Source organism: Equus caballus, chromosome 3 (assembly GCF_041296265.1).
Source record: "Equus caballus isolate H_3958 breed thoroughbred chromosome 3, TB-T2T, whole genome shotgun sequence".
Taxonomy (NCBI): Eukaryota; Metazoa; Chordata; class Mammalia; order Perissodactyla; family Equidae; genus Equus; species Equus caballus.
This window is the reverse complement of record NC_091686.1, coordinates 91,051,125-91,078,835: the sequence shown is the minus strand read 5'-3', so window position 1 is coordinate 91,078,835 and position 27,711 is coordinate 91,051,125. Positions and strand designations below refer to the sequence as shown.

The 27,711-nt window shown below is 37.7% G+C and overlaps 1 long non-coding RNA gene across 1 annotated transcript; it reads right to left on the bottom strand.

Annotated features, from left to right (window-relative positions):
• Nucleotides 1-825: 825 nt before the first annotated feature.
• Nucleotides 826-27,700, bottom strand: LOC138923658 (uncharacterized). Its single transcript, XR_011437592.1, has 2 exons — nucleotides 5,922-27,700; nucleotides 826-4,462 (listed from the first exon to the last, which is right to left on the bottom strand). It is a non-coding gene; the product is annotated as an uncharacterized lncRNA (long non-coding RNA).
• Nucleotides 27,701-27,711: the final 11 nt, after the last annotated feature.

The window sequence follows — 27,711 nt, the reverse complement described above, 5'->3', positions numbered from 1 at the left end:
CTATTTCTAGTATTGCTTGAGGATAAATATATGCATCTTAAGGAAGAATTTTAGCATTATGTATTGAATTCTCAATATTATTCTTACATTTCAGCTCTGCTATTCCACTTATAAGCATTGATCCTAAAGAAATAATCCTGAATGTAGAAAAATCTTTATGTATAAAGCTATTTTTTGCTGCATTATTTATAAATAGTGAACTCAGAAGCAACCTAATTATTCAACACTAAGGAAAGTGTAAATGCATTTTGATACACATACACAAGGATGAAAATACGAAAATTATGCAATATAAAAATTATGGCCATGCATGGCCCAGTATTTCGTTGGTTCGAATCCTGGGCATGGACATGGCACTGCTCATCAAACCACGCTGAGGCAGCGTCCCACATGCCACAACTAGAAGGACCCACAATGAAGAATATACCACTATGTACTGGGGGGCCTTGGGGAGAAAACGGAAAAAAATAAAATCTTTTAAAAAAAAGTATTAAAAAAAATTATGGCCATGCAGTTTTACATTCCAAGTTAAATAGTATTGTTTCAATCTTAACAGAAAGAATCGAGATAAAAAGTTGTATATACTCATATTATTAAATCTTTACTATGAAAAGAGCCTATAAAATGGGAGAAAATATAGCAAAGATTTTAGCAATGGTTTCCTCTGAATATTATTAATATTTTGTTCTATGTACTATTCTGTATTATCTAAATTTTCTATGATAAGTATGTATTACTTTCATAATCAGGAGAAGATAATTTAAGAAAATATTTGTCAAATACTTTCCTTGTGAGAACTACTTAGCTTCTGTTCCTTAAAGAAGATTTTGCAACAGCTTTTATTTTTCATCTTTAAAGAACATCAAGCTACTACAATGTGAAACCTTTTAGGTCTCCAGGTTTCAAAGATACAATGAAATACAAATGAATTTGGTGCAGTTTTTATCCCTTTCCCAATTGTCATCATGACAATGGATTTATAACAGGCAATTTTCTGTTCTCTGGAAAGCTAGGTACCATCACATTAGAAACAGATTTCTATCTGTTGTCTCAGAACATTTCCTCCTGTTCAAACAATGATGTTGTATTGGCACATATCTTTTTGACATGTGCCTTTCCTTTTTATAGTTTGATTTTCTTCTTTCTTATAAAATTTGTACTTCTGCTGAAGATTAGGTATATAGGATGCCAGCTGCCTGTGCAGCAGTAGGTGAAAGACTAGGGAGTGAATAGAATGACAAACATCAATACCAGGAGTGTAGGAGCACACATTTGGCCTCTGTGCCTTTTGAAGATTGCCTGGGTGCGTTGGGGCCGTGTCTCTGAATAATTACAAGCCAATGGTGTATATTATCTGGTACACACATCAAGCAAATGTAATTTAGTACTCTGGTCACGTTTCCAGTTTTTAGGTATATATAAAATTTTTAAACCTTATTTTTTTCTGATTGTTAAAATAATAACATTCATTATTTAAAACATGGGAAATGTATGAGTTTCCTATTGCTGCTGTAACAAATTACCATAAACTTAATGACTTAAACAATGCAAACAATTATCTTAAATTCTGGAGATCAGAGGTCCAAAATGGGGCTCACTGGGCTGAAATCATGGAGTTGGCGGGGCTATATTCCTTTTTGGAGGTTCCAGAGCAGAATCCATTTCCTTGCCTTTTCCAGCTTCCACGAGCTGCCTGTATTTCTTGGTTCATTGTCCGCCCACTTTCCCCAACCAGCAGTGGCCAGTCGAGTCTATCCCACGTGGCATCACTCTGACTCTGACTCTTCTGCTTCCCTCTTCCATATTTAAGTACCTTTGTGATTATTATTGAGTCCACCTGATAATTCAGGAGAGTCTCCCTGTTTAATGTCCATTATTAGCCACTTTCATTCCGTTTGCAACTTTAATTCCCCTTTGCCATGTAACCTAACGTATTCATGGATTCCAGAGATTAGCATACAGATGTCTTTGGGGGGGCCATTATGCTGCCTCCCACAGAAGCGTTCCATAAAAGTAAAAATATGTAAATGAACATCTTCGATTCAATCACCCAAAGATAACGGCTGTTAACATTTTGGAAAATGTTTTGCCTTATAATTTTGTGAGATTGTGAACCTATTTGACTTAAATACATAATGGAGACTTCAAATGTTTTTTGACTAGATAATATATATTCACATAATTCAAATATATAAAAGGTATTCACTAAAAAGTCTCTGTCTCATTACCATAGATTGTCATTTTCAGTAGTTTTTAATGCATTCTTACAGGCTTTTTATGTAAATACGTGTGCGTTAACATCGTTTGTTCCTTTTCTCATCTCTGGCCTTTACCTTATTCCATTGTGGGAATGGGCATAGAGATGATAGTAATGACTAATATTTATTGAATATTTGCCATGTGCCAGACGTTGTAATAAGTGTAATACATTTAATCTTTGCAACCGTGTGAGTAGGTACTATTGTTATCTTTATTTTTAAGATGCAGAACTTAAGCCATAGAAAAGTTAAGTAATTTGCCTATGGTCACTCACCTGTAAATTATAGTCTGGGATTTGAACCCAGACAGTCTGACTTCAGAGCCCTCATGCTTAATTACTCTTCTCTATTCCTTCTCCTATTTGATGAGCATATTATTTGCTAATTTAAAGAGTTGGTTAAAATTTCTTTGCCATCTCTAAAAATCCCTTACATAAAAGTGACCACACCAATATGTCTGCTTCAAAATGTCATGTGTTTCTTGGGAGGTGTGCCTGACACTCTTATTTGGCTGCCCAAGAACTATACCAAACAGCCATTCCTACCCCCTTTCTCCCTTACCAAGGTGCCCACAATAGCGCTGAAGAGGCAGAAACTTGCTTTCAAAGCCTCTGTGGAGCTAGTAGCTATATGGCTCACTTCTGGCCTAAGAGACTGTGGGAAAAGTTTGAGAGACTTCTGGGGAAATGTTTTCTTCCTCATAACATGACAAAGTCAAGTTAGGAAACTTTTCTCCCACTCCTCCGTCCACACCTTCACCCCACTTGGGACATGGCCATGTGAAAATATGATATTCAGAGCTAAAGCAGACTTCTTGCAACCACGCAGGGGAGGCTAAGAGAATTTCAGAGATTTTGACATAGCGTCTGACGTTGTGGAGTTGCCAAACTTGGGCCCAGCTATCTCCAGATTTCTTGTTAAGAAAAACAATAAATAGTCTTATATTTTAAGACCCTGTTAGTCTAGTATTCTATTACTTGCAGCCAGATACAACCTAACTAAAACTATTCAAGAGAAAACACCTGGAGTGTGTAGTAAAATCATGGCTCTGCCTTGAACGGGGATATGGGCGAATTGTAATACAGTGAGAGAGCAGCCTGTGTGTAATGGGTTTGCTTTGTTCAATGAGCTGAGAGGAATTATCCTGGAAGGGATGATGAAGTGGAGATATAAGTGTCACATATGTGAAGGGCTCTCTGGTAAATTGAAAACATGGCCACAAACTCTTCCCATCCCTGTGCAACGTGACGTTTCAGTTCCTTCTATTTAGTGGTGAAGTTTTTTTCTCCATTCCTTCAATCTCTGCTTGGCCGTGTGTATTAGTTTCCTAGAGCTTCCCTAACAAACTTCCACGAACTGGGTGGCTTAAAACAAGAGAAATTTATTCTCCCATAGTTTTGGATGCTAGGAGTCTGAAATCGAGGTGTTGGCAGGACTGTGTTCTCTCTGAATGTTCCAGGGGAGAATCTGTTTCATGCCTTTCTCTTAGCTTCTGATGTTGCTGGCAATCCTTGGTCTCCTTCAGTCATCACATGGCATTCTCCCAGTGGATTTCTATGTCTCTTATTTTCTTCTGATGAGCATACTAATTATATTGGATTAAAGGCCCGCCCTACTCCAGTGTGACCTCATTTTAACTTAACTAATTATGTCTGCAATAATCTTATTTCCAAATAAGGTCACATTATGAAGTTCTGGGAAAGACATGAACCTAGTGGGGACACTGTCTAACTCAGTATACCTGTGTGATTTGCTTTGGGCAAAAGGACATTAGCAAACACGATACATCAGAGGCTGGAAAAGTACCGCTCTTTGGAACGCTGGGGCCACCATATGACGAAGCCCAGGCTGGCTTGCTGGGGGATGAAAGACCATGTGGAGCAAAGACACACTGTGCCGCTGAGGCCACCTCTAGAACCACCAGCATGACAACTGCCGGACGTGTAAATCAGGCCATGCAGCCACAGCTGGGCCAGCCGACTGGAAGAATCACCTAGCTGACCCACAAAATCGTGAGAAATAATAGGTGTTTGTTGTTTAGGATGTGTGGGATGATTTGTAATCCAGAAAAAGCTAACTAATATGGGCTATAATGTGGAAAGGAGATTTAATTTCTTTGTGAAAGTTCCAGACAGCAGAATAGTCTTGAGATCCTTGCTGACTTTGAAGTGCTGTAGTCCTGGGATTGATTTTCTGACCAGCACCTGAAAGTTAAAGAAAGGCAGATTTCAGCTGAATGTAACTAAGGACTTTCTAATAAGCGGATCTGTCAAACAATGTAGCTGGCTGCCCTGTGAGGGGAGTGTCATAAAGGTGATGCTGTTTGGGAGACTGAATTAGAACCTCTAACATCCATTTCAAATCTAAGGTTTTTAAAGACAAAAGGTTTAGATGTAGAGTTTTAGAAATGGGAAAAATCATTGATGATTTAATATTCTTTTAATGCATTGTTCATGCCAGAAAGTGTGGAAAGACCAAAAATTACTCAGCATACTCTGTAAAATTCCCAATGTCTATTGGCATCACTGCACATATTCTTTACAAATTGATTCTTGGGCCAAGAGTTGGAAGTGAGCCCTTGACTTTGGTTTTCTACACTGCCATCTCCGTTTCATTTTATCTCTTGTAGTTCCCAGGGCTAGAAACACTTTGGTTTCTTGCCAACTGGTGAATCACTATGGAACTAACTTGGGATTGGGCCAGGACTGAAAGTGGCACACTAAAGCCAGAGATAGGGCCACCAGGTAACCCTCTAGAATAATGTCATTTATCTCTTGACATAACATCAAAAGGAGGATAAGGGAGAGAGTCAGGGAGAAATGAACAGGCTGACATAATAAGACACCGGAGATGGCTTCTAAGAAACACAGGTATCTGGGATGGAACATTGACTATAGTTAATGCTAACTAAAACCTAAAGGGGATTTAATTCATAGATGTGCTAGTTCTGTTTTATTGGCCAATATTAGACCCTTGTCAGGCTTTAGCTATAAGATTTTTTACACTTTGTTGGGCAAGTCAGAAACTTCTTTAAGCTTCAGTTTCTTGGAGGAATTGGTCTTAAATTATCTCTGAACTTTTATCTAAGAGTAAAATTCTATTACTGACTAGAGGCAATACTCTAAGATATTAAATTGAGGGCTTATAAATTCTTTAATTTATTTATATTTCATTTGGAATGTTGAAATTATAGTTGATTGAACCCTTCTTGAGTGCCTGGAACTGAGAAAAGAACTTTACATCCATTATCGTATGTATTTATCACAATGACCATATTATACAAATGAAAAATCTGAACCTTAGAATTGTGACAAAACTAGTAAGCATATTTCTGTGCTTCAGTTTTCTCATCTTTAAAATAGATGTTTATCTTAGTTATAGTCTAACAATTTTGTATACATTAACAATTATTGGCAATAATACACAGAAAACAGCACCCTAATATTTTATAGTCTGTAATTTACTTTAAAATTATTTCAGTATAAACAATATTATCTGTGTGCATGCACAAGTGAACTCTATTTCTTAGGGATGGCATCTGAAAGACCCTAAGAAGAATCAATAACCATCCAGAGGTAGTTACTTAGTGTCTTAGTCAGTTTGAGCTGTTATAACAAAATACCATAGACTGGATGGCTTAAACAACAAACGTTTATTTCTCACAGTTCTGGAGGCTGGGAAGTCCAAGATCAAGGTTCCTGCGGAGATAGTGTCTGGTGAGAGCTCTCTTCCTGGTTTGCAGAGGCCAGCCTTCTCGCTGTATCCTTACCTGGCAGAGAGAAAGACAGAGAGAGGACGACTCTGGTCTTTTCCTCTTTTTATAAGGGCAGTAATCCCATCATGTGGGCCCCACCCTATGACCTCATCTAAACCCACTTCTTTCCCAAAAGCCCCACTTCCAAATACCATGGCCTTGGGGATTAGGGCTTCAATATATGAATTTTGGGGGGCACAATCAATTAGTCCATAGCACTTAGCTTTTTACATACTATTTCAAAATTTATGCCAGACTGGTACAGCCATTATGGAAAATAGTATAGAGGTTCCTCAAAAATTTTAAAATAGAACTACCATATGATCTAGCAATCCCAATTCTGGGTACATATCCAAAGGTAACAAAATCACTATCTTGAAGAAATTCCTGCACTCCCATGTTGCCTGCAGCGTTATTCACAATAGCCAAGATACGGAAACAATCTAAGTGTCCATTGACAGGTGAATGGATAAAGGAAGTGTGGTATATAAATATGATGCGATATTATTAGGCCGTAAACAGAAGGAAATCCTGCCATTTGTGACAACATGGGTGCACCTGGAGAACATTATGCTAGGTGAAATATGCCAGACAGAGAAAGATGATAAATTCTTAAATGCTATATGTTGTCACTTATATGTGGAATCTAAAATTAAAAAAAGAGGGACTGGCCCTGTGGCCGAGTGCTTGAGTTCGTGTGCTCCTCCTCCATGGCCCAGGGTTTCGCTGGTTCAGATCCTGGTAGTGGACCTAGCACCGCTCATCAAGCTGTGCTAAGGGGCCATCCCACGTAGGAGAGCCAGAAGGACCTACAACTAGAATATCCAACTATGTAATGGGGGGCTTTGGGGAGAAGAAGAAGGAAAAAAAAAAGATTGGCAACAGATGTTAGCTCAGGGCCAATCTTTTTTAAAAAAACAGAAATACCCCTAACATTCTAAAAAAAAAATAAGAAAAGAAAAGAAAAACCAATTTCTTAGAGACAGAATGTACAATTGTGGTTTCTAGGGGTTGGTGGTAGGGATTTGTAGGTCAAAGGGTACAAACTTTCAGGAATAAGATGAATAAGTTCTGAGGATCTAATGTACAGCATGATGACTATAGTTAACAATATTGTTTTACACACTTGAAATTTGCTGACAGAAGATCTTAAGCATTCTTACCACACACAAAAAGTGAGTTAACTATGTGAAATGATGGATGTATTAATTAACTTGATTGTGGTAATCATTTCACAATGTATATGTATATCAAATCATCACATTGTGCACTTTAAATATATACAATTTTACTTGTCAACTATTCCTCAATAAAGCTGGGAAAAAGTTTATACCAGGGAGTTTGTCATTTGGCAAAAGGATGGTAGAAATAATTTCTCCTTGATGAATGAGTGGCATTCAACCTACATGGCTGGCTACACATTTCCATGGGCCCCAATACTCTTGCGCTAACTCAGCTGTCTGATACCTGCAGTAGTGGGGAGCTAGAGTCTGGCCCTTCACCCACCCTACATCCCTCTAATTCATGGAAGAGTCTGTCTGTCTCCTCACCCAACTTCAAGGCTGACCATTTCTACCTTCACAGTATCACTATATTTGGTGCTGAGTGAAGTTTTCATGTAAGGTATAAGTCAGCGTGCCTGGGGAGAGAAAGTGGCACTATCCTTGGAGTTACCCAAACAGATGCATAACTGTTTATGTGCCTGTTTGCTGATACTTGTTTAAACATTCAGGAGATTTGGCCTAAGTCTTGCTTTCCCAGTCAGATGCCAGTTGGTAATTAAGTTGTAGTAATTAAGTTATCTCCCACCCACCACTGATCACCAAAATCTTCCGATATATACTAAAGAATCTGACAATTATTGTGTTGAACAGGGCAGTCGAATAGGGAACTAACCATACACAGGATGATACCAGCGGAAGGAATATGGAGATTCATGCCAATTTTATTCTTGCCACTTTCCCTCTACTGAGCCTATCAGTACTTATTTATCTTTGAATAATAGAATCTTCAGCAGAGTATCATATAATATTATATCATATAATATCATAATATAAATCTTTGCCTTGCCATTTAATTTGGCTATTTGGCTATTTATATATGCCATAGAAATGGGAAACATTTTATATTCAAGATGAAGAGAGAGAATCTACTTTAAGAGAATAAGAGAAACCAAGTAGAGCAATTTGCTCCATCGCCCTCAATTGTACCAAATGTCATATTTCTTTATTTTTCTAAATCAGCTTTGATTGGTTTAGTCCCTATCCAACAGAGTTTGTGGAGAAAACAACCTTCAATGATTTTAAGGAATCTTTCCTTTCTTAAGAAGCCCAGGAAATTTGAAGACTGCTTCTAATCTTAGATCTTCATGGTCACTGCTGAGTTGCTTTTTATCCCCTGGAGGGTCAGGGGACCCAGTACCCACAGTCTCAAAGCCTCTTCTGGCTCTATTCCATTCTTGGCCATCAGGGCTTTTTGCTCAGTGTCCAAGGTATCCATGTACACTCAAATCTAGGAGGTCCTGCCACACCCTGGGACATTGTTGAAACATGGAAAGTGGGCGCTGGCCTCTTTTGGTCACAGAGTAAAACCTCCTCCCAACCCCTTCACTCTTTGGGGAACCAACCCTCCTAGGTTGGACCCTCCCTTTCGACATAACCGTCAGAGCCCCTCCACCTCCGATAATGAGATAGACCTTTGTACCTGCGTTTTCAAAAGAAAGTCTTGTTAATTTTTCTCTAGTGAAACAGATGTCTAGTCCTATAGAATTCCTGAGCTAGTGGGTCTTGCAGAAAAGGTAGGGGGATGGAGAAGGAGGGAAACTATTTTTTCCTTCTTATTTTCAAATTCTTTACAGCAGACGTGATAGAAATTATTCTCTCAAGAAAGCATCCAGCCATACACGTAATGCCATCCAAAGGCAAATTTACATGGCTTTGGTTTATTTGATATATGGTATAATCCATGTTCCCATCCATTAAAATAGGAAAATCTGCCTAAATCCAAACCAAACCATACCAAAAAAATTCTTGATATTCTGCTTTGCCTTAGAAGGTATCAGCAAATCTTTCTTCACTGTAGGAAAAGTCCCAAATTCCTGAGCTTGGCTTTTAAACCCCTCCAATAATCTGATCAGACCCTTATATTTGGCTTCTCCATTACTCTCTATCTTCTAATTTGTAAAGACAACTCTCCTGATTTGGCCTTTCTCAATTGTATTCTCTCTGACAGCGTGTTAATTCTTTTCTTTTTTCTTTTTCTAAATAATACCCATTCTTCAAGTTCTGGCTCATGCCCCTCCTCCTATGACAAGGTCTGCTATTGTTTATGGCCACAATGATTTCCCTCTGTAGTACTATGACTTCTAGCATTTATTTTGGCGTTTACTTTGTATACTATCTTCAACTTGCACAGTGACTGATTCTTTTGTAGATACCTATCTTATCTTTCTGACTAGATTTTAATTTTCCAGGCAAGGAGCATAGAATTTGGTACTACATATCGCCTTTCTCTTCTATCTTTAGCAGTATTCATCCTACTGCTGCACACATAACTAAATGAATGGATAATCGAGAATTAATTGTACACATCCCTAACCATGTGCACACCACATGTGGGAAAAGACGGTAACTCCGCACACAGGTATTTGCTGATCCTGAAAGTCAGAGGCAACCATTTCCTTCTCAGTAGCTGTGTTGCTGATACCTCTGGGCACTGCAGATCATGTTAACTAACAAAGAAATAAAAAGAGGGACTTAATTGCAGTAGGATATGCAAGGTCACAACTGAAGTGAGGGGCAAAAATGTCGTTCAATGTAAAGTTGTGAAAAATAGGCTATCATATGTTTGGATATTTTCACAATGTAAATTTTTCATTTTTCAGTCCTAACCTTGCAGTCTGTAATTCTGTGCTCACATCCAATGAAATAAGTAAACATGTATGTGTGCCCTTTCTGTAGTCACTTTCTGTTGCGTTAATGATTCTGTAGAAGATGGGTGTCTGGGGATTAGTGAGTGAGCGAATGGATGGATTTGTTTTCACGCCATCAATGCCACTCTCTTTCTATTATACCTGGTTCTATTGTAGTCACTGCTATGGTGAGCTATTTTTGATGTTGGAAATGGGCCTGTCTGTTCCTCACCTCTCTTAGGGCAGATGAAAAATTGCAACTCATTATCACATATTCTTCAAGATCCACTTCAAATGCTTCCTCTATAGAATTTCTAAACCTGAGCCCCTTTCCTCTCCCTTGTCTACTTGCTACAGTACATGGTGATTTCCCTCCTCTGCCCTCCCATGAACTTCAGTTCATCTTGTGGAATTTATAATTTGTGACCTTTTCTTATGGTTTTCTAAAATTATTTTCCTCTTTTACAGTTACTGATATAAGCATCTGTTGAAGGGCTGTGGGACAGAGACCATGTTAAGGTCTATCTTAGGGTGGCTGAGGGCTCTTAGGTTTCAGACTTGGTTATAGACGTGTTTCAAGTTCTTGTAACTTTTGGTTGTGTCTAACACCAAGAAACCCATAACTACTTGTTTTCAGGTTAAACAACTATAACACAACAATGAGATTGATTCTTATTCTCCCTTGATCCAGAAAGGGATAGAGGGAAAGTCCTTCATAGCTATTGGGGTCCACAGTCTCAACTGTCTGGTAGATGTCTGTGCATACTAATTGAGGAAAAGTAAGAGGCTGGGTTGGTAAGCTGAATGTGCCCTAGGATGCTGGGTCATTCTCTTCTGTTTAGCAAAGTGTTTGACAGGATCAGCTGGTCAGAGAGCATCTTCCTGGTGGGTGGAGCTACCCTGGAGAGAGAAATCAGTGTTTCCCTTTTAGGAAGCTTATTGAGTATAATGTATGCCCTGCCGTTTCACTGCCTACTCCAAGCAAACTAAGAAATACACTTGTTTAAAGTTCAAATAAACGTGTAACATTACAACAGAATAGTTTACTGTTCGATTGCGTATTTCTAATAATACTAGCATTCGTGCTCAGTGTGTGCCAGGTGTTGTTCCAAACAGTCCACAGGTATTAACATGTTTAATCTGCACAAGATTCCATGAAGCAGGTGCTGTTGTTATTACCATTTTTCACAAGAGTCAAGGGACATATAGAAAGGTCAAATGATTTGTCCAAGGTCACATAGTTAATAAATGCCAGAGGTAGGATTTGTACCCAGACGTCTATTCCAGAGTTTGCACACCCCTCTTCTGGACAGTTGATATCCCTGGTGTATAAAGCCGGGAAAAGACAGACTGCAGGGATGTTCTGGGTGTTTCCTTTAGCTCCAAGGTGTTTCCAGTCTTGAGATTACCTGACTTATGTGGTCATTTCCCCTATTAATTTGCAAAACGAATTAAAGGGCAGATCAAAGAACTTCTTGGGACTCCACTTCATAAGAAGATACTAAAATCTCACTGAAATGATTGGGAAATATGGTGCTTTTCAAGTCACAGTTTCATAAATCCTTACACAACTGTAAAAATGCATATTGTTCCTGCTCTCTACCTCTAACTATGCAGGGCCAACAAATGGAAATTGTTAAGAGGTTCCTCTTAGGTGTCCTTTTATCTCCATGTGGTATGTTTGGGATACATGGGCACATTGGATTGTGCTGCCAACTTGAAATCAGGCAGTGGCAGTTCCCTAAAGTTGGCAGTCATAGTCAGCTAAAATTATGGCATGGTGTATTGCTATTTGATAAGAATGAGTAATTTATTTTCCTATCTAAATTTTGAACTTTAAGTATGCCTTCCAAGACTTCATGGAGTTTGAAAATTGTAAACCAAGACTGAAAAGAGATCGAGAACTACAGAAAAGAAGGAGCTATTTTGCCTACATGATAGCCTGCAGAAAAAAATGTTTCAATTCTTTGTTGAACAATTAGCCATAAGTATAGTTTTGTAACCTACTTTCATCTTTAATGAGTATGAATTATTAACATTATTTAATTATGAATGACAGGAAACTGCACGGAAAGAATTTCCTAAATAAAAGTAAATGTTAATTTGGGGTTTAATGCATGATTTTGAAATAAAGCACATAATTTTATTAGTAGGATGTCAATTTCTTTCCACTGCCACTAAATAAATGCTAAATAAGCACTTAAAAAATTATTAGTCTGTGCAGGGCACAAAATGTGTGTCAGTGTCTCTAATGGGTTGTGAGCTCCTTTAACCTCCATTGTGCCTATATTTCGTTAGTATTATTCAATATGCTTCCTTGAATGCATGCATAAATGAATTATTGAAATGAAATAGATCTATACAACTTTGTCAAGTAGAGTTCCTCACTTTAACTTATTGTTTTTTTTTCCTGCCTTGTGTATGTCCTGGATGATTGAGTATGTATATCATCTGAGCGAATTATCTTAATTCCTGTTGTACGTTGAGTTGTTTATCCCCAAAGTTTATATGTTGAAGTCCTAACCTCTTGTACCACAGAATGTGACCTTCTTTGCAAATAGAGCTGTTGTAAGTGTAATTAGTTAAGATGAGGTCACATTGGAGTAGGATGGGCCCTTAATCCCGTATGACTGATGTCCTTATACAAAATGGGGGATTAGGACACAGCCATGTACACAGGGAGGATGCCATGTGAAGATGAAGGCAGAGATTGAGGTGAAGCCAATGAATGCCACAGATGGCTAGCAAACCACTAGAAGCTGAGAGAGAGACGTGGAATAGATTCTTCTGCACAGCAGACATAATGAACAAACCCTGTCCTTGATGTTGGGCTTCTAGCCTCCAGAACTGAGAGCCAGCACATTTCTGTTGTTCAGACCACTCAGTTTGTGGTATTTTGTTTCTGCAGCCCTAGCAAACTAATGTAACTCATCACTTAATGGAAGGAGGATAGATTCATGTGGTTGAGATGGAATGACTCTGGGATTTTCTTTTCGTTTTGTCTCGGATGTCATGTGATTATAGAACTACATTCAAACTGCTGTGGGTTTTAAGAATTGAAGCCAAAGGTGGTGTATATACTTAGGAGGACTGAGTGCTGTTGAAGACTCTTGAGGTTGAGTGTTTCAAGATACGTTTTTTATTTTCTATGTACACGTTGTTCCAAAATTTTCTAGTATTACGTATTTTTTTAAGAAGTATGTATAAAGCATAGATGCTTTGAAGTCTCTGGTAATTTAGTTTATGATTATTTAATGTGCTAAAAATAGAAATGTTGGCTGGTAATTTGCCTTCATCTTTCTTCCCGGAAATCTAGCATTTCACATTTTTATCAGCATGAATGATTTTCTGGACTCTAAAGTTTAACAGTGCAAATAATTTGCACTTGAAATGTATTTGTAGCATGCCTGGTCAAGGGTCTGGGGAACCTGAGGAACAAATGGTACATCACAAACCAGTTTTTAAAAGGACCCTGAGAACACTTTGTGTTTTGAGGGTTACGGCTAGTAAGCGTAGGTATCTCGAGATTTCCTAAGATTTCCTTAATGATTGAAAAGACAAAGCCCACCCTTCCAATTATACTTTGAAAAAAAATAGAAGGATGTGCAAATTAAAAGGTTTTCATATCCCTGAAAATATCTAGTCTGCAAGGGAAATAAACAGCTACTCCTCTCAGTGATGCATGTTTAAGGCCTCACAGTTCAGTATTAAAAAATAATGTTTCTGTGTTTTTTCATTTTTGACTCCTGAGCTCTTGATAGAACTTGTGATCGTATAAATTATGCTCGTTATGGGTGAATGTTAATTCACTCCACAGGGAACATGGCATGTTCAAGATTTTCTAGATTATAGGTTTTTACTGTATACTTTATGTAATATGCTTATAATTTCCTTATTTTAATTCATTGTCTGTGTGTGTTTACTAGGAGGTTCATGTCTGTCCTCACCCACTTCTACCCGCAGCCCCCAACCCTCATACCTTCTGGTTATTTTGAGGAGAATTCCAGATATTACATTATTTCATCCATGAATATTTCAGTTTGTATCTTTAAAAGGTAATGAATTGCTTAAAAATCTAACAATGCTGTTATCACACCTAAAAAATTGACAGTAGTTCCTTAATATCTACAGATATCCTGTCAGTGTTCAGATTTCTCTGATGGTCTCTAAAATGATTTATTAATCTTGGTTTGTTTGAATCAATTTCCAAACAATGTTCTCACGTACACTTGGTTTTCACATATCTCTTAAATCTCTTTTAATGTATACATTCCTCTTGTCTCTTTTATTCGCTTAGCAATTTGTTGAGGAAACCAAGCAATTTATCTTGCAGAGTTTCTTTAATTCTGGATTTTGATGATTGCTTCCTTGTGATCTCATTTAACATGTACTTTTGCTTCCTGTATTCCCTGAAAACTGGCAATTAAATCTAGAGGTTTGGTTTGATGGTTTGAACTGATTTAAGTCTTTTTTTTTAGGACTACATGATAGATAATGTTTATTTGTCCCTCTTTTTTTGTGTAATGTTAGTATCCATTGATGAGCATTGCCTAGACTCATTATTTTATTAGGAGTTTGAAAAAAGTGATGACCTAACATTTCTTCATCATTTAGTAGCTGGACAATTACACTTTCCACGTTATATTGTGTATTATATTTCTAGAACTACACAAGATTCCTTGATAGACCTTAGGGTCTTTAAGATTTAGGTGATCTCAATTGATCCTTAAAGTAATCCTAAGAAGTGTTTGTGGTGAAGTATTACTATCTCCATTTTATAGAAAAGTTAAATCACTTATCTAAAATTCCATGGCAGAGCTGGAATTTTTGGAAGCAGCCTCCTGATTGCTAGTCCTTGTTCTTTATGCTGCCTCGCTAGTGAGGCACAGAATCATAACCTTCCATTTGGAAAGGAAGGAACAATCCCATGCTTATAAAATGCTCAGAGTGTGCAGAGTGTGCTCAACATTGCTCATCATCCAACACACTAAAAGATAGAATGTGTATCTTGAGAAAGCCTAAAAAAAATGAGGCAGGATGACTCCAGAGTCCCTAACTGTCTTCCTTTCCGCTGCCCTCCTGTTGGGGAACATGACATGCTTTGCTTTTATGAGCTTGGCTTTCAAGGGAGAATTGAATCTAGTTATCATATGCACAGGTGATAAAACTATAGCCCTCCTTTAAAATGCGTTAATAAGAATAGGGAGCTGATATCTCACTGTAGTTTTGATTTCTATTTCCCTGATGATTCTTGATGCTGGGCACATTTTCATATACCCCTTGGCCACTTGTATATCTTCTTTGGAGAAATTTCGATTCAGGCCCTTTGCCCATTTTTAAATCTGGTTATTTGCTATTGAATTCTAGGAAGGAGTTCCTTATATATTTTGGGTATTAACCCTTTATTAGATATATGGTTTGCAAATATTTTCTCTCATTCCATAGGTTGCCTTTTGACTTTGTTGATTGTTTCCTTTGCTGTGCAGAAGTGTTTTAGTTGGATTTAATCCCTTTTATCTATTTTTGATTTTGTTGCATGTGCTTTTGGTGTCATATCCAAGAAATCATTGCCAAAACCAATGTCAATAGGTGTTTCCCCTCTGTTTTCTTCTAAGAATTTTACTGTTTCAGGTCTTACATCAATCTTGAATTTTTAATCCATTTTGAGTTGCTTTTTGTGTATGGTGTAAGAAAAGGGTCAAATTTTATTCTTTTCCACGTGGATATGCAGTTTACTTGGCACTATTTATTGAAGATACTATCCTTTTCTCATTGTGTATTCTTAGCTCCCTTGTTGAAGATCAGTTGACTATATGTGTGGGTTTATTTCTGGGCTCTCTATTCTGTTCCATTGGTCTATATCTGTTTTCATGCCAGTACCATACTATTTTGATTATTGAAGCTTTGTAAAAATAATGTATGGTATACTTAAAAAAATTTTAAGAGGGTATATCCTATGTTAGGATCTTATCGCAAATAAATAAATAAATAGGCAGGAGGAAACTTTGGGGGCTGATGGATATGTTTATGGCATTGATAGTGGTGATGGGTGTATACGTATCTCCAAACTCATCAAATTGTACACATTTAATATGTACAGCTTTTTGTCTGTTAATAATACCTCAATAAAGTGATTTAAAAGAAAGAATATTGAGACAGCATGTGTACAGTAAATACTTATGGCATGAATTATTTTTGGTGGTGAGAGATAAAGGGGGGAGGACATGAAGGAAATCTTAGATGGTTTTTATATATGTATAAGGTATTTCTCCTTTTTCTCTTTGGAGATATTATGCTTCTTTTAAATTCTGGACCCTTTAGTTGCAATAGTTCTAATTTATGTTTATGTACCATGTAGCTCATTGTTTTTCTTTTATTAACTCTTGGGGTCTCATTATTTTGGCTAGAGAGTCAGTATGTGTGTAATTATGCTTGTTAGTTTTGTAGAACTGGAGTAATAAGTACTCTACAAGCTATAAGTAATTCATTTAAGAAAAAAATGATTCTTAACAATTCTTCTTTAATTGTATGGGATCATGCACTAGGTTAAATTGTCTGAAGAAAAGCTTGGTAGACATCAGTTCAAATTGCTTTTCCTCTCAGAACTCTTCTTTTACGAGAAATTTTTCACTTTTACTGTTCCTTATGGGTAGGTTGAATCTCTAAAAGTGATTTGGATATAGTAGTACTCACAGAATACAAACAGGAGAGTGGAAAGCAAAAGGCATTTTTTCAGTAAGATGTGCAAGTGTAGGAGCTGAGTGGGCTGGGTTGTAGCTTTGTACCTCTGGAAGAAATCGATTGACAGGATGTTTCCTTATAAAGACATAAAGTAAAAGAACCAATAACATGAGCTCAGTGACAACCTGATCATTAGCTTCATGAAAACAAAATTCTTTATCACACAGAGAACTTATTTCAAATGAAACTGGTTCCAAAATCAGGACATCCACCCCTTAGGGCATATCTAAACTACCTGGGTGATGTTGATTCCTGAATGAGGAACTTTGCGCACCCACACACAACCCTGGTTCTTCCAACATTGTCTTAGAACCTTACTTTCACCACTGCCCTCATATTTACAGAAATGACCAGCATTATTTTGTAGTTCAGTTTTGTAGGACATATTGGAGAAGAACGTTGACAAGATGGAAAACTCACATGGATTGTTGGCTCCTTCCTTCAGTGTCTACATTGAAGAATATGCAGAAGAAAGAAGGAAGCCTGCATCTAAGGAATTGACCAGGGGAAGAAAATTGAGAAAAGCCAGCATAGATACCAAAGGCTTGGGCTGACAGCAATAGGAAGATAGACTAGGGGAGGGCACTTTAGTCTTGCTTTTGCCTCTTACTCACACAGCCTCTCGACATTCATTACTTGTCCCACAGCCACTGAAAATCTGCAGCAACACCTGGAGTGGTTGGTTCCTACCAGGCTGTGGTGAAGAGATGACTCAATCAGGGGTGGACTGACTAGTGCTTTGAAATGGAGGAAGGAAGGAGCCATAAGCCAAGGAATGTAAATGCCTCTAAAAACTGGCATTTAGAAAAAAAGAAAAAGACTTTATGCTTTCACTCTCCTACATCTTCCCCTTTCAAACCTCAGGACTGGCGGGTTACAGTAAGACTTCCTCTTCCCAGTGTTGTTTCGTTCTAAGAGTTTCCAGGCCAGTCCCTGAAGAGAGGAATTTCCTTGTGGAGTGGTCTAGATTGAGTCTGTGGTGCCAAGGCTATACCTGTTGATTAACTCCTCTGCTCTCTTTTAAAAATCATCTAGAATGACACACACTGGGGATTTTAGACTCCTATTCTTCAGTGCACATTATCAGACAGGCCATGTGATGGCCCCAGGGAACGCAAGCTTACAGAATAAAATAACTAGATTCTCAAAAGCTAGATAATGAAACATTATACACCACATGAATTAGAAGTATGGGGACAAATAAGTCAAGAATTTAAAAGGAGCAGAATAAAATCCTCCAAGAGATAAGGGGGTCCTATTTGTTTCCCATTGCTGCTGTAACAAATTATTGCAAACTTAGTAGCTTAAAGCAACATATATTTGTTCTCTTAACAGTGCTGGAAGTCAGAGTCTGAAATTAGTCTTATGAGGCTGAAAATCAAGGCATCAACAGGGCTAGTTTCTTCTGGAGGCTCCAGGAAAGAACCTGTTCGTTGTCTTTTCCAGTTTCTAGAGGCATTTACATTCCTTGGCTTATGGCTGCTTCCTTCCTCCATTTCAAAGCCAGCAGCATAGCATCTTCTCTGTTCTCTGACTCCTGCCTCCCTCTTATAAGGACCCTTGTGATTACACTGGGCACAACTGGATAATCCAGAATAATATCCCCATGTCAAGATCGTTAAGTTAGTCACATCTGCAAAGTTTCTTTTGCTATGTGTACCAGGATGAATCGTGTCCCCAAAAAAGATAGGTTCAAGTCCTAACCTCTAGCACCTGTGAATGTGACTTTACGTGGAAATAGGATTTTTGCAGATGTAATCAAGTTAAGATGAGGTCATACTGGATTAGAGTCTTCTCTAATCCAGTGTCTGGTCTCCTTATAAGAAGAAGGATGAACACAGACACAGACACACAGGGAGAATGTCATTTGATGACATAGGTAGAGACTGGAGTGATGTGTATGGAAGCCAAGAGATGCCATGGATTACTGGCAATGCCAGAAGCTAAGAGAAAGACATGGAACAGATTTTCCCCTGGAGCCTTCAGTGGGAGCATGGCCCTGCCAACAGCTTGATTTCAGATGTTTAGCCTCCAGAACTGTGACAGAATACATCTCTGTTGTTTTAAGCCCCCCAGGTTGTGATACTTTATTATGGCAGCCCTAGGATATTAATACACCATGTAAGGTTCTACACTCACAGGTTCCAGGGATTGGGATGTGGACATCTTGTGGGGCCAATATTCAGCCTACCACAGGAGTATGTTAGTAACACAAATTAACCACAACAGAAACAAAAAGAACCAAGTAGGAATATTAGATATGAAAAAGAGTTGACATAAAGAACCAATTAGATAGAATAAACAGCAGGATAACTAGAGCCAAAGAATGAGTTTGTGAGCCGGAAGACTGGAGTCAGGAACTCTTTCAGAAGGAGCAGTAAATAATGAAGAAAGAGGAGAACACAGAAACTAGAAGTAGAAGTCCCCAAATCTGGATAACAGGGTATCCTAGAAGGGGCAAGGGGAACAGTGAGGGCAAAATAATTGTAATCAGTATCTCAGAATTAAAGAAAGATGTAAGATTTCAGATTAAAAGGGCCCAGAGATTGCCACGCAGGATAGACATGGAAAAACCCTACACTTAGACACATTGTATCAAAAGTTAACTGTATTAATACAAAGAGGAAATTCTAAAAGTCCACAGAGAAAGAGCAGATCAACTACAATAGAAAAGAAATCTGATTGACATCAGACTTCTCAGCATCAACGCTGTATGTATGTATCAGAGAAGAAAACTTGATCTAATTAATGGAAAGCAGGAAAGGAGAAAAATGATACATGGGGAAAGTACAATGGTTGGAAAATATGAAAAAACAGTTCTAATGTAATAATATTAATAAACATAAATTTGTCATCTCACCAATTAAAAGATGGAGATTTAGATGATATTTTAAAAAAATAAACCGTGAAAAATCAAGAGCACATTGTATAGATTCAATTCAGGCAAAAAGATACAGGAAATTTGAAAATAAAAGTGTATAAACTCATACTGGCCACTATGAACCAAGAGAAAGTTGGAGTAGGAATCTTAATGTCTGACTCTAGATACATCAAAGTGAAAAAATATTATATCAGAGAAGTGGTGATGGTGACATATACTGGTAAACAAAATAACAGAGCAAGGAGGTATAATCAGCATTTACATATATGCTCTAACAATATAGCCTCAAAGTGTACAAAGCAACAATGGCTAATGGTAGAGAGAAATAGATATATCACCATATGTTCCAAGAGATTTTAACAAGCTCCCCTCAGAAACTGATAAATTAGACAAACACTAGAGACATAGAAGAACTGAGTAATTAATAAAAAAGCTTAAACTATTTTGTAGATGTATGTTTGCATGTATTTCTCTGTGTGTGTGTGTGTGTGTGTGTGTGTCTGATTACATTGGGCACCTGGATAATCCGGGACAATATTCCCATGTCAAGATCCTTAAATTAATCACATCTGCAAAGTCCCTTCTGCTGTGTGTTCTGGATTGAATTGTGTCTCCCAAAAGATATATTGTGGTCCTTCCTTATCCACAGGGATATGTCCCAAGACCCCCAGCGGATGCCTGAAACCACAGATAGTACTGAACTCTCTGTATACTCTGTTTATTCCTGTACACACATATTTGGGGTGCACAGCAAAATTGGCACGAATCTCTTCTTCTTTCTTCCCAATTTCATGGATAAAAGGTTATTCTTACTGTAGATCTTAGCAAGCTGAGCATATGATTTTCTTTTCTTTCCTTAGTGAGTTGAGAATTTTCACCTTTTAACTTAAAGGAAGCATGTTGTGGCTTTTCTTTGGCATATCTGAATTGCCATCATCACTACTCGTGTGTTTGGGGGCCATTATTAAGTAAAATAAGGGTTACTTGAACACAGGCACTGCGATACCGTGACAGTCATCTGATAGCCAAGAGGGCTACTAAGTGACTAATAGGCGGGTAGTGTATACAATCTGGATATGCAAGACAAAGGGATGATTCACATCCTGGGCTGGGTGGAGAGGGATGATGGGAAATTTCATCACACTACTCGGAAGGGCATGTAATTTAAAGTTTATGAATTGTTTATTTCTGGAGTTTTCCATTTAATATTTTGGACCTCCGTTGACTGCGAGTAACTGAAACTGTAGAAAGGGAAATCATGAGTAAGGAGGAACTACTGTATATACACACACACACACACACATATGCACGCGCACACAACTCAACAACGAAGCCACTGAGAATACAAATAATCAAACAAATTATTTACAAAATGCTCTCTCACATGGAAAATTTATTAGACCATAAAGGAAGCCTCAATATATTCCAAGGAATGAATATCATGTGGGCTATGGTCTCTCACCATAATCGATTAATGCTAGAAATTTTAGAAAAGAAAAGAAATATAGTTTACATAATCCTAAGTGTCAGGTGTTATATTACAGATAATCCTTGGGTTAAAAAGGAGATCATGAAGGGAATTATGAAGTTTTAGGACCCAAAAATAAAGGCTCACATGTTACTATTTGTAAAACATGGCTAACGTAGTCCTTTGATGGAAATGTATAATTTCAAATAAATTTACCAGGACACACAGATTTTGAAAATGAATAAACTAAACATTCAAGTCAAGAAGTTGAAAATGTAACAGAGCAAATCCACAGAAACCAACTTAAAGAAACAAGGAAGGAGGAATTAATATCAATAAAAGAGAAATTAATAAAATAATTAAAAATAAATATCAACAAAACTAAAAATCTCTAGCAATATTGAGCAAGAAAAATGAAAACAGAAACATGCAACAAAAGGAAGAATAACTGCAGATGTAACAGATTTTAAATAAAAAATAATATTATGAACAACTGTATAAGAATATACTTGATAACCTATAAGAAGTCATAAACTATATGGAAAAATATAAAGTTCCCAAGTTAGAAAAATTGAGTAGCTCAATAAACAATGGAGACATTAAAATGGTCATAAAAGACCTCCCTGCCACCAAAACTTTGTAGCCTCCTGTCTGTTTCACGGGAAACTTCGGCTAAATTTTTAAGTAAAAGTTAATCCTACAATTTTTTTCCAGAAAAGAAGCACTATCAACTTTTTAAATGAAATGAGCGCAGTCTTGATTCTAATATCAGATAAAGATGATAAAAAGCAAATTACAAGCCAATTTCACTAGTGAATGCACATTTCAATATTCTAAATTAAATATTGGCTACTCAAACATTTGGTCATTAAACAATAATTTATTGTTCAGATCAAGGTTATCCCAAGAATGCATTGAGGACTCAGCATAAGAAAATGTATCAAGAGAATTCATGATATTAATAGACAAAAATATAATAATATGACTTTAAATTGATGCAGAAAAAGTATTTGATAAATGTAAAAACCTATTTGTTAAATAAATTAAACAATATACATGGGAAGACATTAAAAGCTAAAGGGGCTATGCTGATGTAATAGGTGCTAGGTATCTAGGACAAGCTTAGGGTTTTGTTAATGGCTTGATCCCATCACTTAATTCACTGTACTTTTATTGAAGTTGCTCTTCCATTCCCAGAAGTCCATTAAGGAAGGCAGCAAGAATTTTGCTGAAGCATAAAGTGACTGGTCATAAACAGTCAAAGCAGAGGATGTGTTTTAGCTGCAGCTTTTCTAATAGCCTAGGGCAGAGCAGGATGAGAACCAGGGAAATCAATACAGAGATGACAATAGGCCAAGCCATAGACCATTAGTTGTCTGGACAAGTTTACTCATTCATTTCCTAAACAATAAATCCCTATACCTTTTAATTTTTGATCTTAAAAAAATAGTAGAACTTTTGGGAAAAAAAATCCTAGTATTTCAGTAGGAAAAAGATCCTATTTTCCAGCCACAATCACAGTTAACACTTTGATGTATAGACAAAAATATATATCGTGGAGGACAAAAAGAAAATCCATAACCATAGTGAACTACCAATCTGTTTTGTTAAGCAAAGAACATTCTTTAAAAGTTACTGACACCAGCATTTAAACTAACAGTTTTTCCTTCTCTCTAGTCCATGCTCTTTCTTGTTTGGAGGTCACAAATTCAAATGGCTGCAGTGGCCAGGCAGGTTTGAGGAGACAGGTAAGTCAATAGGAAGTAGTTTGATTGTGTGATCTAAAGAGAGCATGATGAGTAAGCACACCTTAGGTCACCAGTTTGCAATCCCTACTTAGACTACAACTCAACTTCATCTTTTATATGGTTGGGGAAACAAACAAGATATTTATGTATGAGACAGAGGAATATTTGGCAAGAAACAATCCCATGGTACACTATTCGGTACTATTTATATGGCCCATTAAGTATACAGAGAAAGAGAAATCTCTTTCGATGTTGGGATGTTTTATATCATCACCGCCATGATCTTCCTTTTCATATTTATCTTGCCTTTTAGTTTATAAAGTGTTATTAGGATCTTCATTCCATTGTTTCTCACAGAAACCTTGAATGAAAAATAGGAACCATGTTGTCCATATTTCATATATGTGGAAGTTTAGTATCAGAGTACTTGAGCAATTTACCCTTAGTTGCATAGGTGTCATGTGGCAGAACTGGTACTCACAGTCCTTGTGCTGGGATACTGTAGTGAGCATCTATGGGATTAGTTGTGTCTTTTAATTGTCACAGTTTCCCTCCCGCCACTCTACATGGTGCCTCTGAAGAGGCCATGTTACAAGTTGACCTCAATCCTTGACCAAACTGGCCAGTAAGTGCCATCCTTAGAACTTGGAGACTTGGGACAAAGAGAGTGATGGCATACTCTCTCCAAGGGGGAGAAGCTGTGATGGGTAAACCTTTATGACTCCTGGTGCCCTGTGAGATGAGGCAATCTATGGATTGAAGCAGCCCCAAGAGACATAGGGGAGAATGAAATATACATTTAACAGTAAGCAGAGGCAAGAGATGGAGTGAGAAATTCTATGGCATTCTGGCCCCTGTTTCCAATCACACCTAAGGGCCAGCTGCATTCCTATCCTTCCCACAATTTAATTGCTCAACTCTTCCTTGGATTCTACTCAAGACAAATTCTTCCAGTAAACTCCATTTGTGTTTAAGCATTAGACGTAGGAAGTTTTTATTAGACTTGAAATGACTTAATGTGGCTTTGTACTTTCTGGGTCCAGCAAGTATTTAAAGATGAATTTTTCTCTCAGGAAGTTTTCCTCACATATTTAGGAGCTTCACACTTGTAGTTCTCTTCTGGTAAGTGCTGCATTTTCCTCTAGCTCATCACTTACTCTTCAGTTACGAGGAATGCAACAGGCCATGTATGTAAGTCCTGTTGCCTTTCTCAGTGTATCCCTGTTGGAGAGTACATAATGTACACCTTCACAGGTTCTCTCATTCATGTATGTGCCATATCTGATGCACTGGCATCCTTCATGTACCCTTTGACCTGACAAGCTCTGGAGTGGAGGTGGATCACTGTCCTCGGGTTCATTCATCAACAGCTAATCACCTTGCCCCTGGCTGTTTATATTTGTTGGGTGGGAGTCAGATTCCAGTCTACTGGGTTTCTCATACCATATGTTCACATATTAAGGTCTCCCAGTAGTACCACCAAGGCTCCTCTTAACTATTTTTCAGGTGAGAATGGGCACAACAAACCTCTCCATTAGTGACAATTCATTGGCAATTGTCTTCCCTGAGAAATCATCTTCAAAAATTCTCTTCCTATTGAAAGAATCAAGCATTTAATCTCCTTTTCCTATATGAACTATACCTTAGGGTAGTTAAAGAGTTAATGAGGGTAAGTTTCTCTCTAGAAAATTATTATGGTCAATAAATGAAGAAGGAATAATAAGATGTGAATATCACCATTTTGTGAAGAGTTAATGATATAGTTAATCTAGGAAATGATCATTTATAGCTGTTACTACCATGAAGAGAGAAACTACTAAACATATATACTTCTTCAGAAAAGTATATACCTTCACCTCTAAAGTATTCTTGTCAAAAATGTTACCTTGAAACTGATCAAGCCTCTAGATTTAACTACCAGCTCTTAGGAAATTCAGGAGAGAGAACATATTAAAAGACACATGGGGAAGCAGTCGTTAAAACTCAGGGTATGGAAAACTTTATTGGGACAAATGATTTGATTAAAAAAAAATAAATTGCAAAGAGGACAAAGCAGATGTGGAAAAATCTTAAGAGATTTAAGAAACACAGTCAACTACAATGTGTAATTCTTATTTGCATCCTGATTCAAATTAAAATTAGTGTTTAGTTTGTACAAGTCTTGTGCCAATCTTGTACAAATGTATAAGACAATCAGAGACATTTGAACACTGCTTATTTGATGATATTAAGGAATTATTGTCAATATTTTAGGTGTGATAATGAATGACGTGATGACTTCATTCGAAAAAAATGGCCTTTATATTTAAAGGTATACAATGAAGTATTTATGGATAAATTGATACTGATGTTTGAGGTTTGCTTCAAAATAATGCTGAGGAGCTTGAACCCAAGAGGTTTCCTCCAGAGCCTAATGATGAAATTGTCCTATAAAGAAATAAATGTGGAGAAATAAAGGATTTGTCAAAGAAGAGTGAATTGCCCAGTTTTGTTAGTCTGTGGGGACATGTAGAGACAGAGATAAGCTTATAAAGGCAGGTTAGGGTCCAAGCTTGGAGGGACTTGGAAAATAGGCTAAGGGACTTGAAGAGAGATCACTACTTCAATATGCGGGGCACCGTAGTGTTCTGTACCAAAACTATGTGATAAGATGTACTGTAATTTAAGTGCTAATCATCATACTTTGTCAAAATATTGGAAGCTCCCTTTGATGGAGGATGAGTTTTGAAAAATATTAGATCTATGGAAGATGAAAGATGAATTTTAATAACATTCTTTTCTTAATAGTGATAGTTGCACATTTTTCATAATTTTACTTTGGTCACCTAGATTATAAATTTCTAATCTTAAAGCCTAGGAGAATCAGAGTTAAAAGATAATATGCTTGCTCTGTGTCCTGCCTAGAGAAGAAGTTGAACCCACCAGAATATCTAGTGTTGTGATCACCAATTACTAAATTCCCTGTGGTGTTTTTATTTTTGTTTTTTCCTCAATTTAATGCTGTTTGAATCCATGATGTTATACATCATTTCTAGAAATATTTCCCTCTAAAGTACAATGCTGATTTGTGACTTTGTTTTGCAATATATTTTTTTAAATCAGACTTTTGTGGAAAATCACCCAATGATTAATAATAAGCAGAATAAATTTTATGGCAGAGTGAAAATTATTTCAAAAGTCTTTTCTTTCAGTTATAGGTGGCCTCTGTTGCAATTTGCTTGGCATACAAAACAACTATTGTGAAAGTTAAGCTCTCTATGATTGCATGTTTCCTGCCTTTAGAGTAATGAGTATTTTGGAAAGACATCATCAAAGCATAAATAGAAAGCTTGGTGCCTTTTTTGAATTAATAATATTTTTATTACATTGACCATAAACTCTGATCTTCTAACTCAAGTAATATGAAATGCGTACAGTTACAATATTTAGTTTCTGTTATTATAGATTTAATTTAACAGTTTGCTTTCAAGTTTCAGATTTGAAGGAAATCTATCAAGTTTCACAAAGCATGTCTAGCAGAGCAAGGCTTTAAAATTCACAAGTGTTTTAGCTTGAGTTTCTAGAAGCAGAGTGTGGGGTGGGAATTCTTCTTCAAGTGGTTTATCAGGAAAGCACTTTCAGGTGAAGGGAACTGAGGACAATAAGACAGGACAGGAAGAAAATGCTCAGCCAGAATGTGGGCTCAGCTGGAGACCAGCTTGTTTGATCCCACAGGAGGCTGTGTAGGACAAATTGCACAACGAATTCACTCCCACCCCATGGGAGCCAGTCATTGGCAGTGGTCTTCCCTTGGGAGGGGTGGGTGGTCTTAGCCTTCCAGTGAGGCTACTCCTGTTTGTGTGAAGGCAAGTCTCCAGAGACGGCAGTAGCTGTGTTATCAACCAATACTCACAGTGGCTGGGGAAAACTGTGACTCACTTCCCTGCCCCCCGCAACCCCGCCTTGAACCTCCATTTACATGATGTAGGTGGAGAACCAGCAGATTCTCTACAATGCACCCTTTGAGCTCAGATACACACACATCCGGGCACAGTCTCTCCGGAATTCTGGTTGAATAACCTTACAAGAGGGTTACTGGGATGAAATCCAGCTGCTGCTGTGGCAGTATCTCTTGAGGCTATAGCTAATATTCCTCACCTCCTGCCTCCACTACCAATTCTAAATTCCTCTCCCATGGATTGGCACTTCTGCCAATCTGTGTGGTTTGTCTCATGAGAGTGACCCAGGCCCCATCTTTATTCTGAAGGGTGTGAGCCTTGGTCACTCTGCCTTTGTCAGGTCCTGGTTGCTGTCCTTTCCCATTTACAGTTACAACTGGGAATGAAAGTCACATGACTCACCTGAGTGCTCAGCATATTCCTCCCTGCTCCTAAGCTATCACAGCAGTTATAGTTCCTCATGATCATCATGGTCAATTATCACTGTTAGTATAGTAATCCTTTGATTTGCTTGCTGATCTTACTGGTATAAGGATCCCAAAGTGAACAGGCAGCAGCGTTAACTCTAAGATTAGTGGGATTCTTGCTGTTTCCTTGGTGAGAGGATTCCACAGAGCCTCAAATTGTGGGGACAGTATGGATGTTTCCTCAAGTGGGTTCCTGGGAGTGATAATGAGTGGACTGATTCTACCTTCATCGCTTCTTGGCCAGACCCATTTATTCTACCTGTTATGGACATAGCACTATATAATGCCTGTTGGATTAAGATCTACACTGCATCCTAAAGGATAGGATCCTCTTCTTTCAAGGTGTTGTCCCCATGCTGCTATCTCAACTGCACACTTAAGACGCCATTTCAACCTTCTATTGGGCCAGCAGCTTAGATGGCACAATGTATCATATGAGCAATGGATGCTGTAGTCACGTGACCACTGTGGCTTCCTCTTTGCTGTACAGTGGGTACATAGGATCATGGTAATGGTATGCAGGAATCTATGATGGTAAATTAGACA